At 46.3% G+C, this 15,335-nt stretch overlaps 1 protein-coding gene and 1 long non-coding RNA gene across 2 annotated transcripts in view; one reads left to right on the top strand and one right to left on the bottom strand.

Annotated features, from left to right (window-relative positions):
- The window catches only part of KIF3B (kinesin family member 3B), a 28,014-nt gene extending 23,516 nt beyond the window's left edge, over nt 1-4,498 (bottom strand). The window contains exon 1 of the mRNA XM_081948098.1: nt 4,277-4,498. The gene's annotated coding sequence lies outside the window, so the exon portion shown is untranslated. The remainder of the gene's footprint in view (nt 1-4,276) is intronic.
- A 1,470-nt stretch (nt 4,499-5,968) lies between these two features.
- Nucleotides 5,969-8,551, top strand: LOC309390296. The gene is made up of 3 exons (XR_014175104.1): nt 5,969-6,262; nt 6,883-7,039; nt 7,649-8,551. It is a non-coding gene; the product is annotated as an uncharacterized lncRNA (long non-coding RNA).
- Nucleotides 8,552-15,335: the final 6,784 nt, after the last annotated feature.

Below are 15,335 nucleotides of genomic sequence, written 5' to 3'. Positions count from 1 at the left end.
GATTGCGCAACCAGTATTGAGGGAATTTAGGATGTGGGAATGAGAGGTAAGGCTTAGGTAAAGACATGCGTAGAAATTACCATGATCTCAGTGGCTGTTTATCTTGGAAACCTACAAACTCACCTAATTAGCAGAACCAAATGCAGGAATAAAGGAAAGGTGATGCACAGCCGTTATCTATTAGCTCATTAATTCACCAGAGCAAAGGCATGAGTTAACCTTGGCCTGAATAGTATTCTTGATTCTCTAGGGAAGATTTGGGGGAGTGAACCTGTTATTGCAATGTGTTATTGCTCTGTGCTTTGCTTGTAAAAACTATATAAAAGCCAAATAAACTCTGCGAGAGGCAGACAAATATTTTGGACACAAACTGCGTGATGGATTTCTGAAACCTACATTAGGAAAGTCAAAAGACCTGAGGCCAGCTGTAATTTGGGGGAAGATTATCCCACAAAGCAGGTGCCAAAGCAGCAAAGACCACGCCTTTTCTGGATCTGCCAAATATAATGCCCTAGCTAGTAACATCCTCAATATATCCCTGTCTCTGCTATATACTGGCAAAACAACTTACTTTGAGCTGAATAACAGGCTCTTAACACACTCCCTCTCTAGGAAAGTTATACAAACCCAGATAGAATAGAATAGAATAACAGAGTTGGAAGGGACCTTGGAGGTCTTCTAGTCCAACCCCCTGCTTAGACAGGAAACCCTACACCACTTCAGACAAATGGTTGCCTAACATATTCTTAAAAACCTCCTGTGTTGGAGCATTCACAACTTCTGGAGGCAAGTAGTTCCACTGGTTAATTCTCCTGACTGTCAGAAAATTTCTCCTTAGTTCTAGGTTGCTTCTCTCCTTGATTAGTTTCCACCCATTGCTTCTTCTGCTGCCCTCAGGTGCTTTGGGGAATAGCTGGACTCCCTCTTCTTTGGGGCAACCCCTGAGATATTGGAAGACTGCTATTATGTCTCCCCTAGTCCTTCTTTTCATTAAACTAGACATACCCAGTTCCTGCAACCGTTCTTCATATGTTTTAGCCTCCAGTCCCCTAATCCTCGTTCTTGCTCTTCTCTGCACTCTTTCCAGAGTCTCAAGATTTTTTTTTGTAATGCAGTGACCAAAACTGGACACAATATTCCAAGTGTGGCCTTACCAAGGTCTCCACATCTTTTTTACATCATGACGACCAAAACTGAATGGAGTATTCCAGTCCTTAAATAATGGTGGCCTGAAGGCATTTGATAATAGCCCACTTATTTGAATGGATTGCATATCACAAGCAAAACCTTAGAACTTAAAATAACTTTACTGTCACTTTGAATGTACACTAACCGGCATACATTAAAATGAAATTTGGTTTCCTAAAGCTCCACTTTGTGTTCATTTTATCTAACTCTTTCTCACATTTCATTCTTTCCAACTAGGGAGTAATCCAAGCAATTGAAATCATGGATATGCATCAGGCGAATGTTATGTTTTGGCTAGTTGTGGTTTTTTTTAATGGTTTAAAAAAGGTTTCAAAGTACTTCAAAAATCCAAAAGATTTACAGCCATATCACACTGGAAGAAATCATATTTTGAATTAGCACACTATGCCACCCAAGCCACCATAGCTTCTTCAAGAAAGCATAGCTTGTTCTAAATCAGGGTTTCCCAAGCTTAGTGACTTTTTAGACGTGTGGACTTCAACTCCCAGAATCCCCCAGCCACCTGAAGAATTCTTGGAGTTGAAGTCCACACGTCTTAAAGTTGCCAAGTAGGCCATTGTGTAAGATAGGTGTCTCCAAACTTGCCAACTCTAAGACACGTGGACTTCAACTCCCAGAATTCTTCAGGTGTCTGGGGAATTCTGGGAGTTGAAGTCTACACGTCTTAAACCCAAAGGTGCTATTTTTTTTCAAAAGCCAAATGGACTTCCTTTTGTTTTTCCTTGAAGACATTTCGCTTCTCATCCAAGAAGTTCTAAGTTAGAACCGAAGAACCTTTTTGGATGTGATACATCTTCAAGGAAAAACGAGGAAAAGCCGAGTTGCCTTTTGGAAAAAGCACCTCTGAGTGAACCTAGATGACTTGAGAATCACCACAAACACACATCTTAAAGTTGCCAAAGTTGAGAAACTCCTCTCACTGGATTCCTGGAGCATGAAAGCCAAAATCAAGGAAGTCTAGTTATAGTTTTGTTGAGTTACATGAACTCAGTCAATATGCTTTATTGAATACACTACGAAAATGGGCAAAACTTTAGCAAGATGGTTAGATCTCTATCTGCCTTCTCTTCAAGAAGCCAATTCAGCCATAATAAAACTTTGCAAGAACAACAGCTGCTGCCCACCCCATCAAATTCTGATCTTCCCGATAGTCTTATTTTTCTATGGGAACCAGTCAGTTACAGATATTCATGTGTATATCTATTATATGGATAGAAAGATTAGATAGATAGAAAAATTAGAAAGGCAGACAAGATAGATGGATGGATGGATGGATAGATATGAGAGAGAGAGAGAGAGAGAGAGAGAGAGAGAGAGAGAGAGAGAGAGAGAGAGAGAGAGAGAGAATAGGTGGATAGATATAGAGGGATAAATAGAATAGAAATAATAGAGACCAACCAGACAGACAGATAGATATAGATAGACATGGATACATGATAGAAAGAGAATCAGAGAGAGATGATAGAATAGATGACAGACAGAGTTACAGGCAGACAGAGATTCTCAAGGACCTGGAAATTGCTAACCATCTCAGTTTAAAAATAAATAAATAAACTGGCAAAATGCAAGAGAGCCAGAGAAGGCTTTTGATATCAGGAATAACATCCGCTTGATATATTTTAAAAAAGCTTTTCATTAATCCGAGTAGAAAGAGCCCACTGCTTAATCCCATTTGTTCTGAGACAAAGCTGGTTTAGTTTGAAAAGTCTACTCTCATCAAAAATGCAACACATTGCCCCCACCCCCCACCCCCAAAAAACCACAAATTAGTAAAAGGAGTATTTCCAGTTCAGGTAGCCACTAAGCATTCGCTGGCTGAAGGCAGGCATCAGATCTGCCCAAAATAGCAAAAGAAAACAATTCCTTAGAAAGGACAGTGGGTCACTCTTTATCCCTCAGCCCAGCCCTCCTGCCCCATGGAATTCCCTCTCCCCCCAGGGTCTGATAGGACTGTGTGTATGCCTTCAAACTTGAGAACCCTTAAAACCCGTTTCTTCCCCCAAACATTGGGATGGGAGAGCTGAGAACAGGATGAGGATGTGGGGGTGGCGTCAGGAAAGTGCAATGGTGCTGCCAGGTTTTCTTGGGACTTGGATGGATACTATGTACTATGTGTTTTTTAATGCTGTACGCCGCCCTGAGTCCTTGGGAGAAGGGCGGCATATAAATCTAATAAATCCAAATCCAATCCAATCCAATCCAATCTATCACCCATCTCACCTGAAGGACTGATTTCCTCTTTCTTTGGTTTTTATGGCTGCATACATTGTTTTGTTCTTGGCTAACAGCCACCCAGAATTTGTGTTTTTAAGATGGGCGGCAATGCAAAGGGAATGAATGAATGAATGAATGAATGAATGAATGAATGAATGAACAAACGAATTGGTCCGCTAAGTGACTGAGCCAGTCCCTCTCTTGGCCCACCCAACCTCACAGGTGGCAGTTGTGGGGAGAAGAGAAGGCAGGAGGATTAGGCATGTTCCTCTGTGTGTGTGTGTGTGTGTGTGTGTGTGTGTACACACACGTACTGTATTGTGTGTGTATGTATCCATATATATGTGCATGTATGTATGTATGTATGTATATGTGTCTGTATGTGGCCTATACTGCTATACATACACACACACACACACACCAATATTGTTTATTTTACCACCTATTTTCAGGCAGAGAGCATGCCGAATCCACCCCCTTCTCATTTCCCCACAACCACCCTACAAGATTTTCATCCGTTTTCTTTACTTTTAGGAATGAATGAAAGGCAGCTGGATGACTTCGGGCCAGTCCCCCCCCCCTCTCTCGGCCCGGCCTACCTCCCAGGGTTGTTGTTGTTGCTGTTGTTGTTGTTGTGTGTGGGGAGAAACAGGAGGAGAAAGAAGCCTTAAAAGTCTGTTCCTTGCCTGGAGTTCTATATATTTAAATAAAGCGGGATATAAATGTAAAAAAATAAAAAAAAACCACAAAAGCGGATCAGGAAAAAAAAAGAGAAAGAAAAGAAAACCAAGGCAGGGAAGGAGGGCGAAGCGCCGGGCCTCCCTCTCTCCCTCCCTCCCCCGCCAAGGCTTACCTGGCGACCGGCGGCCCCTCCGCCCATGGCCGGCGCCGCCTCAGAGGGTTCGGCGGGGGGCTCGGCCTGGGGAGGTAGGCCTGGCGCTGCCGCGGTGCCCGATGGGACTTGTAGTCCTCCCGTGCTGGGCCTGGGAGGGTCCCTGGCGGGCGTTCCCCCCACCCTCCGCGGGGGAGACGGGCTTTTCCCCCGCCTGGGATCCGGCGTGAGTCGACCTGGTTGCCGCCGCCGCTGAGGCCGCCGCCGCCGCTCACTTCCTTGGCAACGCGGCCGCCCGCCCACAAGCCCCTCACTTCCCTAGCGACCGGCGGCCTTGCTTAGCAACGGGAGCCACGCCCGGACACGCCCCCTCCGGGGCGACGGGAGAGGGGCAACATCCGGATGCTTTGCCACTTCCGGAAGGAGGCCGCGTGAGGCGCACCGGGCTCGCCTGAGAGGAGGCCCCGGTTTCCGTCGCAGTTTCCTGGATGGGGTTGGAACTGAGAGGCCGGGGCTCGGCGCGGCCTGCTTGGACGTAGGCTCAGAATCATGAGTGGGCCCCCCCGGGAGGCCTTCCACATCCGCGTTGCCCCGGTTGTGGGTTGTTGCAGCGTTTGCAAAAGCCCAGCGGAGCCCTAAGGGCTGAGCTATTAGTATTACTATAGGTAGTCCTCGACTTACGACCATTTGAAACTAGGCTGAGAAAAGTTGACGGTTCGAATCCCTAGTACAGATCTCCTGCCTGAGCAGGGGGTTGGACTAGAAGACCTCCAAGGTCCCTTCCAACTCTGCTATTGTATTGTATTGTATTGTAATAACAACAACAACAATAATAATAATAGGAGGAAGAGAGGAAGAGGAGGAAGAATGCCTGATTGATAGCTAAGATGCTGTCAGCAACCCGTATCAACCATTAGCACCAGTCAATGGTTTTTGTGATGCATTTTTGAGCGTTCAGTTGACTTGAGTTTCGTGTTTAATGAATAAAGTATAATAATAGCTGACTTTGCAATAACAAAGGCGAAACTGTTTCACACTCAATATGTGAACGCAGCAAAATCACACAAACTGATTACAAAGCTAGACACAACCGAGTTGCTAAATTAATCCACTGGTCATTATGTAAAAAAAATATGGTTTACCTGTATCCAGAAAGTCATAGAAACATAAAGTGGAGAAAGTTATCGTAAATGAGAAGGTGAAGATCTTGTGGGAGTTTCGAATACAAACAGATCGTCATTTGGAGTACAACACGCCAGGTATCACGGTTGTCGAGGGCCGAAGTGTACAGTTTATTGATATCGCTGTTCCTGGAGATGCCAAGAGTCGAAGAAAAAGAACTAGAAAAAATCATGAAATATCGCGACCTGGCCATCGAAACTACACGGCTATGGGTGAAGCATGTAACAGTGATACCCATTGTCACTGGGGCACTTGGCACCATGTCCAAGAATTTTATAAGATACATCCACAAATGGCAGATTCCTTCAATAACACCAGCGGAACTGCAAAAAAACTGACAGCCTCCGGTCCCCTAACTTCGTTGCTCTTCTCTGCACTCTTTTAGAGCAGTGTTTCTCAAACTTGGCAACTTTAAGTCCTGTGGACTTCAACTCCCAGAATTCCCCAGCCAGCTATGCTGGCTGGGGGATTCTGGGAGTTGAAGTCCACAGGACTTAAAGTCGCCAAGTTTGAGAAACACTCTTTTAGAGTCTCCACATCTGTAATGGGATTCAAACACATTGTCCCAGAGTAAGTTGTAACATGTACAAAGGTTTGCAATAAAAAAAGCAGAAAACAGACAACGTGACCCTTTCTGGAGGAAGATGAAGAAGGTCCAAAGGTCCATCTCCAAAGGATACAGGAGAACGTACTGTACTTTTTCTCCCACCTAGCAACCCATTGCACCTGTCTTCCCTGAGACAGCTCCCACACTTCCTCCTCCAGGGTTAATAAGAAGCCTTCCTGGCTAGATATCCCGCAGAGCCCAAGCAGAAGACCAGACAGGTAATGGCTTGATTTTTTCTCTCTCTCCCCCCCCTTTCATTTAAGGACTCCAAAATCATCTCTCTGGATAATTCTGTATTGCGGGTGAAGAGGTGGACTATGAGACTTGAATGCTACTAAGATGCTCTCTCCTAGCCTTGAAATTGGTCAGAAGAATCCATAACTCATCCTGTTTAAAATATGGCTTTTTAAAAAAAAAATCTTGGCACTCAGGCTTCTGAAGAACTGGTAGATTTGGTTCAGGCAGTGGTGTAGCAGTTCTGGAGGTTGAGTGAATCATGGTTTATTTCATCTTTTGACCGTAAGATCCTGCAGAGATTCTCCGTCATCCAGGTTACGGTTGTCCCGAGGGGGCTTTTTTTCAAGAGGCAACTGGACTTACTGTTTTTTTCTTCTGAAGATTTTTCGCTTCTTTTTCTTTTCTGAACTTTTGTTTCATCGTTGGCGTGGAAACAGAAGCTCACGAAAGAAACGCCACGGAGCTCTGACCTGGGGCGATGCCAGCAAAGAGGGCTCTGCGTGCCACCTCTCCCACGCGTGCCACAGGTTTGCCATCACAGAGCTACAGGGTCCCTTCTAACTCTGTTAATCTGTTAAATCCTGCACCTGTCTTACTGCAGGGAATCTCGGTCACCTGCACCCCTCGCTTGGACCTGAAGATGCTGATGTGGATTCTTTTCCTGCCGATTTTCATGTCTCATGTGATATATCACAACAATCGGAAGAAGCTCAGGGGAACCGCGAAACCCAAAATCGCCCAGGAAGAGCTGGAACATGGTGGGTATCTCTCCTTTGAGCTCCTCAAAAGATAGGATAGGATAGGATAGAATACAATACAACAGCAGAGTTGGAAGGGACCTTGGAGGTCTTCTAGTCCAACCCCCTGCCTAGGCAGGAAACCCTATACCGTTTCAGACAGATGGCTATCCAACATCTTCTTAAAGACTTCCAGTGTTGGGGCATTCACAACTTCTGGAGGCAACTTCTGTTCCACTGATTAATTGTTCTAACTGTCAGGAAATTTCTCCTCAGTTCTAAGTTGCTTCTCTCCTTGATTAGTTTCCACCCATTGCTTCTTGTTCTACCCTCAGGTGCCCTGGAGAATAGTTTGACTCCCTCTTCTTTGTGGCAACCCCTGAGATATTGGAACACTGCTATCATGTCTCCTAAGCTAAACATACCCAGTTCTTTCTCTTAAGCTAAACATACCCAGTTCCTGCAACCGTTCTTCATATGTTTTAGTCTCCAGTCCCCTAATCATCTTTGTGAATAAAAGATAGAATAAAATAGAATAGCAGAGTAGGAGTCCATCATTCCTACTGTTTTCTTTTGAACCCAGCATCTACGTCCCTCCTACTGATCATAACCCTTATTGACTCTTTGCAGCGAAAACTGTGGTGATGGAGATGCTCCTGTCGCAACTGAGGAAGGAGCAGCAAATTCAAGATCAAGGCAGCCGTTACAACATGCCCCCGTTGGGAGAGGTTGTAGAAGGGCGGGCAGAGCCTGGGGCCCAAGTGAGAAGAGGACTTCTCCTAGAGTTGCTATGTAAACAGAAACACTCTAGGTCAGCTCCCCCACCCCACAACCGAAGTCTGTTAACCCTGATCTAGCACCAAAGTTGTACTAACCAGGGGTCTCCAACCTTGGCTACTTTAAGCTGTGGGAAGTTAAAACCCACTCCTCTGCTAGAAAAATGAAATATCCTGGGAAATATTGAAAAAGGCAGAATATTATGATTCCTCTGGATCAGAAATGGAAAAACATGTTTTTAGGCAGGAAACGGACTCCCTCCTAATAGCCCCCACCTTTGTCAACAGGCCATTAAAGGGCCTGATACAGTCTATTCTACATAACAAAGATCTCCCCTTTCAGCTCCAGGGTGATGGGATTAAGGCATGATAGGATTAGCCCTTGACCCATCTCACCCCAGGGCACCAGGGAAGAAGCCGTGCTCAACCAAACATGGACTCAAAACACACCCTACAAAGTTGACCCTGTGTGGCACCATGGGAATCTGACAACCAATCAGAATACAAGATCAAGATCAAAGGCCAGAGAGGGCATAAAACCTGGGACTTTCAACATCTCTGCTTCTCTCTTCTTCTTCATCCAACATCTAGAAGCATCCGATCCCCCTTTTCTGTTCAGGAGCTCAAACCGTGTGGTCCTGTCCACCATTAAAACCATCTTTCCAAGCAGCCTCCGTGTTTCCAGTGTCTTTTTCTCCACTTGGAACTGGTCCTTCAGATCTCCTAATAGTGTCTCCATCCATCCATCGTCCCTCAGTCTCACTGCTGGTCATCCTCTTCTTCTCTTTCCTTTCATCTTGGCCAACATTTACAGCTTTCTCCAGAGATCTGGGTCTTCATATTGATTGGTTGATTATTTTCCACCGTTGACTCTTAGGAATCACTTAGATTTCCTCCAAGGCAGATTCTCCAAGACTATCTGTCTTCAACCTAGACCTTCAAGTCTTCTAATGCTGCTCAGACCACCACTGTAACTGATTCCATCCACCTTGGTCATCTTCTTCTCTTCCCTTCCATTTTCCAAGCATTATGGACTTCTCAAAGAAACTTGGTTCTGACATTGATTAGGTACAATTACACTTACAATTACAATAGCAGAGTTGGAAGGGACCTTGGAGGTCTTCTAGTCCAACCCCCTGCCTAGGCAGGAAACCCTATACTGTTTCAGACAAATAGCTATCCAACATCTTCTTAAAGACTTCCAGTGTTGGGGCATTCACAACTTCTGGAGGCAACTTCTGTTCCACTGGTTTAATTGTTCTGACTGTCAGGAAGTTTCTCCTCAGTTCTAAGTTGCTTCTCTCCTTGATTAGTTTCCACCCATTGCTTCTTGTTCTGCCCTCAGGTGCCTTGGAGAATAGCTTGACTCCCTCTTCTTTGTGGCAGCCCTTGAGATATTGGAACACTGCTATCATGTCTCCCCTAGTCCTTCTTTCTCTTAAGCTAAACATACCCAGTTCCTGCAACCGTTCTTCATATGTTTTAGTCTCCAGTTCCCTAATCATCTTTATTGCTCTTCTCTGCACTCTTTCTAGAGTCTCCGTGTCAGCCTCTGTCTCGCTGTTTGCTTTCGGCTGCCATTGAAACGGGGAGTTGGGGCTGGTATTTGGGAGGGGAAGGTTAAGTACAGGAGAGATTGTAAAAAGGGAGTTTTGGTCTGACCGTCTACTGCGCTTGCTGGAGACTAGTGCTTGGTGTTGGTCAAGGACAACCGTCCTGCATACCAACCTGATGATGCTCCTTGAAGATGGAACTCACATGACACCTAAGGGATTTGCAGATTGGACACTGGGATGAGGGTTACCAGGGGGAGGGGGTTTGGTCACATATTGATATGTATGATTTTGCGCACTTTTGCCTCAGATCTTGCTTTGCTTAGCTGCTATCTTTTCATAACCAGTAAAAGTACTCTAAATTCTGCAAAATGGAGTTAAGTGGTTTCTTTCTTGGTTGCGGAGGGAGACCGGCTCGACATTAAGCAAGATCTCACTTTCGCACTCATCCCGGAGCTAACACCTTCCGAGGAGAGTGTAAATAAAACCAAAACCTTCAAAGGAATGTCCTACCCAGGCAGCGACCAGGAGGACGACATGGGGGCGGCTGCACCCTCGTGTTCCTTGGAGACGGACCGGATGGCAGATCTGAATTTGGAGGAACGATCCGTCCACCCCAGGTGGTCGTTGGGAGTAGGACAGAAGTATGATCCTGAGGAAATTCCGGCTGGAGTTACCACAAGGAAACATCGGTGGCTGGCAGCTGCTTGGCAGGATGCCGATGAGGAGAACCTTATGATGTTCCAGGCTATGAAACTCTTTCAAGAGGCTTGGGAGAGGCGACGTTTACGCGAGAGCGGTCCCGAAAGAGAAGCTGAACACCTAGACCTAGAGGAGAGAACTGCAGAAGCCCTGTTCCACCCAGGAGGGGCCCTGGGGGCAGACAGTGGAGCTCATCAGGATGGGGAAGCCCCGGCAGAAGCAGCAGCAGCCCTTCCAAGAGGAGGAGCCCCTCGAGCAGACGCCGGATGGCAAAAGTTCCTCCGCTTGGTGTGAAATTTGGAGGTGATCCAAAGGAACTAGGATTTTTCCTGGTCCAAGTCTGGAATTTCATGCAACAGTTCAGAGAGGATCTCCCCACCGAAGAATCCAAGGTAAGAGTTGTTACCATGGCGCTGGAGAACAAGACGGCGGCATGGATGGTTGCCCTGCTTAACGATGACTCCCCCCTGCTGAGGACTATAATAGGTTTATGGCCGCCCTGAGAAAACACTTTGGTGACCCTCTCACCGAGCGGAAGGCCAGAACCAGAATGAAAACCCTTACTCAGGGAAAGAATCCAGTGGCTGAGTACATACAAGAGTTTCGTGAACTATCCGTTTATATGCGGGGGAAAGTGAAACCGATTCCCATGACGACCGTCTGGTAAGTTCCCAATCGGGCCCCCTGACCATCCCAGTAGAACTTAAAGTGCCCTCTACTGGTGCCCAAGCAAAAATGCTGGCCCTTTTAGACTTGGGATGCACACGTTGCATTGTTAGCCCAGAAGTGGTGGAAAAAATGGGCTTGAAACTGAGAACTTTGAAAGTCCCCATTGCTTTTTGCCAGCTAGATGGGTCTATAGCTGGGGTGGTCTCCTGCCCATTTTGTGACTGAACCTATAAACGTGTGGATGGGAGATCACCAGGAAACATTAAGTTTCGTTGTGGCACCGGGGATGGACCGGCCTCTCATCCTGGGCTTTCCCTGGTTATGTAAATGGAACCCACACATCGACTGGAAGAAAGGGTGGTTGTGCATCCGATCCGCTAAACCCCCTGAGGGAGAAGGGAGGGTTTCCAATATTACCAACGCTGAACCTAACCTAGCAGCCGCGGTGCAGGAAAACATTGAGGGGGAGGAGAAAACCCCAAAGGAATATTGGGACCTAAAGGACATTTTAAGTGAAAAATCCTCTGATAAAAAGGAGGTTTATTGAACCTGCTAGGCCACGTGTGGCCGCCCCTGTGTTGTTTAGAGAAAAGAAAGATGGCTCCTTTCGTCTCTGTGTTAACTACAGAAATCTTAATAGTGTGTTTGTGGAAAATGTATACCCCCTCCCTTTGATGAAAGATATGTTGGCCCAATTGGGTAAAGGGAAGATCTTCACGAAATTGGACGTAAGAGAGGCCTACTACAGAGTCAGAGTTAATTCTGCAAAAGGGAGTTAAGTGGTTTCTTTCTTGGTTGCTGAGGGAGGCCGGCTTGACACTCCACATCTTTTTTACATCGTGGTGACCAGAACTGAATGCAGTATTCCAAGTTTGGCCTTACCAAGGCCTTATAAAGTGGTATTAACCCTTCATGGGATCTTGATTCTATCCCTCTGTTGGTGCAGCCTAGAACTGTGTTGGCTTTTTTGGCAGCTGCTGCACACGGCTGGCTCCTATTTAAATGGTTGTCCACTAGGACTCCAAGATCCCTTTCACAGTTACTACTACTGAGTAAGGTATCACCTATACTGTACCTGTGCATTCCGTTTTTGTTGCCTAAATGTAGAACCTTACTCTTTTCACCATTGAATTTCATTTTGTTAGATAGTGCCCAATGTTGAAGTTTGTCAATTTCCTTCTGTATCTTAAGCCTATCTTCTGGAGTGTTGGCTATTCCTGCCAGCTTGGTGTCATCTGCAAATTTGATGAGTTCCCCATTAAGTCAGTGTCGCCTCCGAGCAGTCGTATGGACTGACTTTTTGCAAGATGATATCCAAATGGTGCCCCGTAACACTGCATGCTCTTATACACTGTCACCCTTGATTATGTCCCATCAGGTATGAAATCATAGTTGATTCCTGGTGACCACAGAGATTTTCCTCATGATGGTCTGTCCCCAACTTGGTCCTTCAGGTTTTCCTGTGATGATTCCATGACTGCCATAACCAAGTGAATGAAGCCGCTGGGTGAGATCATCCGCGGTTTCGGGGTGGGATACCATCTGTACGCTGATGATACTCAGCTGTACTTTTCCACCCCGAACCACCCCAACGAGGCCATCGAAGTGATGTCCCGGTGTGTGGAAGCCGTACGGATCTGGATGGATGACAACTGACTCAAACTCAACCCCTCCAAGATGGAGTGGCTGTGGGTACCGGCTCCCCGGTTCAGCCAATTAATTCCATCCCTGGCCATCGGGGGCATTCAACTTGCCCCCGTGGAGCGGGCGCGCAATTTGGGCGTCCTCCTGGATGCCCGGCTGTCCATGGATGACCATGTGACAGCCGTGGCAAGGGGGGCGTTCCACCAGGTTCGCCTGGTGCGCCAATTGCGCCCCCTCGCTTGGACTACTGTAACGCTCTCTACATGGGGCTTCCCTTGAAATGCACCCGGAGGCTACAGTTGGTCCAGAACGCAGCCGCGCGGGTAATTATGGGGAGTACTAGGTACTCCCATGTGACACCGTTCCTGCGCGAGCTGCACTGGCTTCCTGTGGTCTATCGGGTGCGTTTCAAGGTTTTGATAACAATCTTTAAAGCGCTCCATGGCTCAGGACCTAGTTACTTGCGGGATCGTATTCTGCCCCATACATCCCTGCGACCAATCCGCTCGCACAGAGAGGGTCTCCTCCAGGTGCCGTCCACCAGACAGTGTCGAGGGGCGGCGCCTAGGAGTAGAGCCTTCTCTGTGGCGGGCCCAGCCCTGTGGAATGACCTCCCTCCGGATATTAGGAATACCTCTGACCTCCGCTCCTTCCGTGTAAAGCTCAAGACCCACCTATTCCAAGTAGCTGGCCTGGCTCAACCATGATCTAACTATATCGCTCCTGACGGGTTTTTATTTGGGTATTTTAATTGTATTCAATTATTTAGGGGTTTCTAAACATTGTATTTTATTGTTTTTATTCATTAGCCGACCTCCTCCTTGTACATGTCTTGGTATATGTTTTTGTAATATGTATGTCTTGTCTATATATTTATTTCATATGTTTTATTGTACGCCGCCCCGAGTCCTTCGGGAGAGGGTGCGGCTAAGAAATAAATATATTATTATTATTATTATTATTATTATTATTATTATTATTATTATTATTATTATTATTATTATTATTATTATTATTATTATTATTATTATTATTAAAGTCCCTCCAACTTGATCCTCCTCCTCTTCTTCTTCTCTTTCTTTACACTTTCCCCAACATTATGGACTTCTCAAAGGAGGTTGTCAGGTCTGCAGCCCTCTTTTCTTATGGGTCTTTGGCCTGCCACCCTTTCTATTCTTCTACTATGCATTCTCTATGGTGGGAAAATGGGAGGGGGGACTGTACGGAGGTAGATGACATGTAGCCATAACAACATTCTTTCTAGAAAGCCAAGGTCATCCTTTGTCTCTGCACCTGGCCGGAACTGGGTGGGTGGAACTGCCAGCGTGGCAGTGGGAGATTGGACCATGGGATGGACTTGGGGGGGTGGGGGCAAGATCTTGAACTTTCAACTGGGTGGGGAAAACCGGGAAGATTTCAGATTCGGGTTTTCCCAGATGTACCAACATGGCTCTCTTCATAAATTGGAACTTTGAGGAATCCTTTCCCTCAGACTCTGATTTAATTTTGGATGCTTATTTAGGTCTTCACATTGATTTATTGATTAATATGCCATGACGTCAATGTCAAGTCTAAGCAACTACATAGATTTTCTGAGAGGACCTGTCATAACACTGATGACTAATACTGATGTTACTTAAGTTGGGTCATAAAATGTCTATGATCAAGCTCAGAGAGCACCAAGGACCTCACAGTCCTCCTCCTCCTCTCCACAAACCACACTCCCTTCTAGCGCTGATGTTGTTCGCTAGTTGGGTCATGAAAGGCTGCAAAAAAACCACCAAGCTCAGAGAGCACCAATGACCCCACAATTCAACCCTGAACTACAGATATTCTCCTTTACTGATAACATAAGATGTTCTACTGAGCCACGGTGGCGCAGGGTTTAGCATGCAGTACTGCAGGCGCCTTCTGCCGCCTGCCTGCGATTTGGCAGTTCGAATCTCACCAAGCTCAAGGTTGACTCAGCCTTCTATCTTTCCAAGGAGGGTAAAATGAGGACCCAGGTTGTCGGGGGCAAGAGGCTGACTCTAAACTGCTTAGAGAGGGCTGTAAAAGCACTGTGAAGCGGTATATAAGTGTAAGGGATATTGCTTGTGAAGGGGGAAAAAAAAGGAAAGGAGAGAAGGAAGCAAGGAAAGAAGGCAGGAAGGAACAATATCCCGGTGGTTAGAATGCTGTATTGCAGTTAACTCTGCCGACTGCCAGCAGTTTGATCTTGACTGGCTCAAGGTTGACTCAGCCTTCTGTCCTTCCGAGGTGGCACAGTGGTTAGAATGCAGCAATTTGGCAGTTCAAATCTCGCCAGGCTCGAGGTTGATTCAGCCTTCCGTCCTTCCAAGGTGGGTAAAATGAGGACCCATGTTGTTGGGGGCCAGAGGCTGACTCTAAACCGATTAGAGGGCTGGAAAGCACTGTAAAGTGGTGTATAAACCTAGGCGCTATTGCTGCTTGGTAATCTGCCCCTGCATTGTTCCTTCAGGGCCTCCAAGAGTGCCTTCACCAGCACCGAGTCCAGTCAACTTGTTCCTGTTCATCCTCTTTATCTTCCATCTTTCCCAACATTATGGAGTTCTGAAAGGACTCTTCATATTAATTACCTGCCTTCAACTTAATGTCAGTTCTTAATGACAGCACAGAACGGTTCTCTCCACAATGGTCTGCCCACCGCTGGGCCTGCCAGGTCTTCCAACGGTGTCCCCATCACCTCTGTAGCTGACGAAGAACGGTTGCAGGGATTGGGTATGTCTGGTTTAATTGAAAGTAGGACCAAGTAGGACATGATAGCTGTGTTCCAATATTTGAGAAGCTGCCACGAAGAAGAGGGGGTCAAGCTATTCTCCAAAGCACCTCAAAGGCAGGACAAGAAACAGCGAATTAAGAAGAGACGCATCCTGGAATTAAGGAGAAATTCCCTAACTGTGAGGACAATTAACCAGTGGAACTGCTTGCCACCAGAAGCTGTAGGTGCTC

The sequence above is a fragment of the Natrix helvetica genome (assembly GCF_964273705.1).
Source record: "Natrix helvetica genome assembly, chromosome: 3".
Classification (NCBI taxonomy): Eukaryota; Metazoa; Chordata; class Lepidosauria; order Squamata; family Natricidae; genus Natrix; species Natrix helvetica.
The sequence above is the reverse complement of the archived record's forward strand: the minus strand, read 5'-3'. Positions and strand labels throughout refer to the sequence as shown.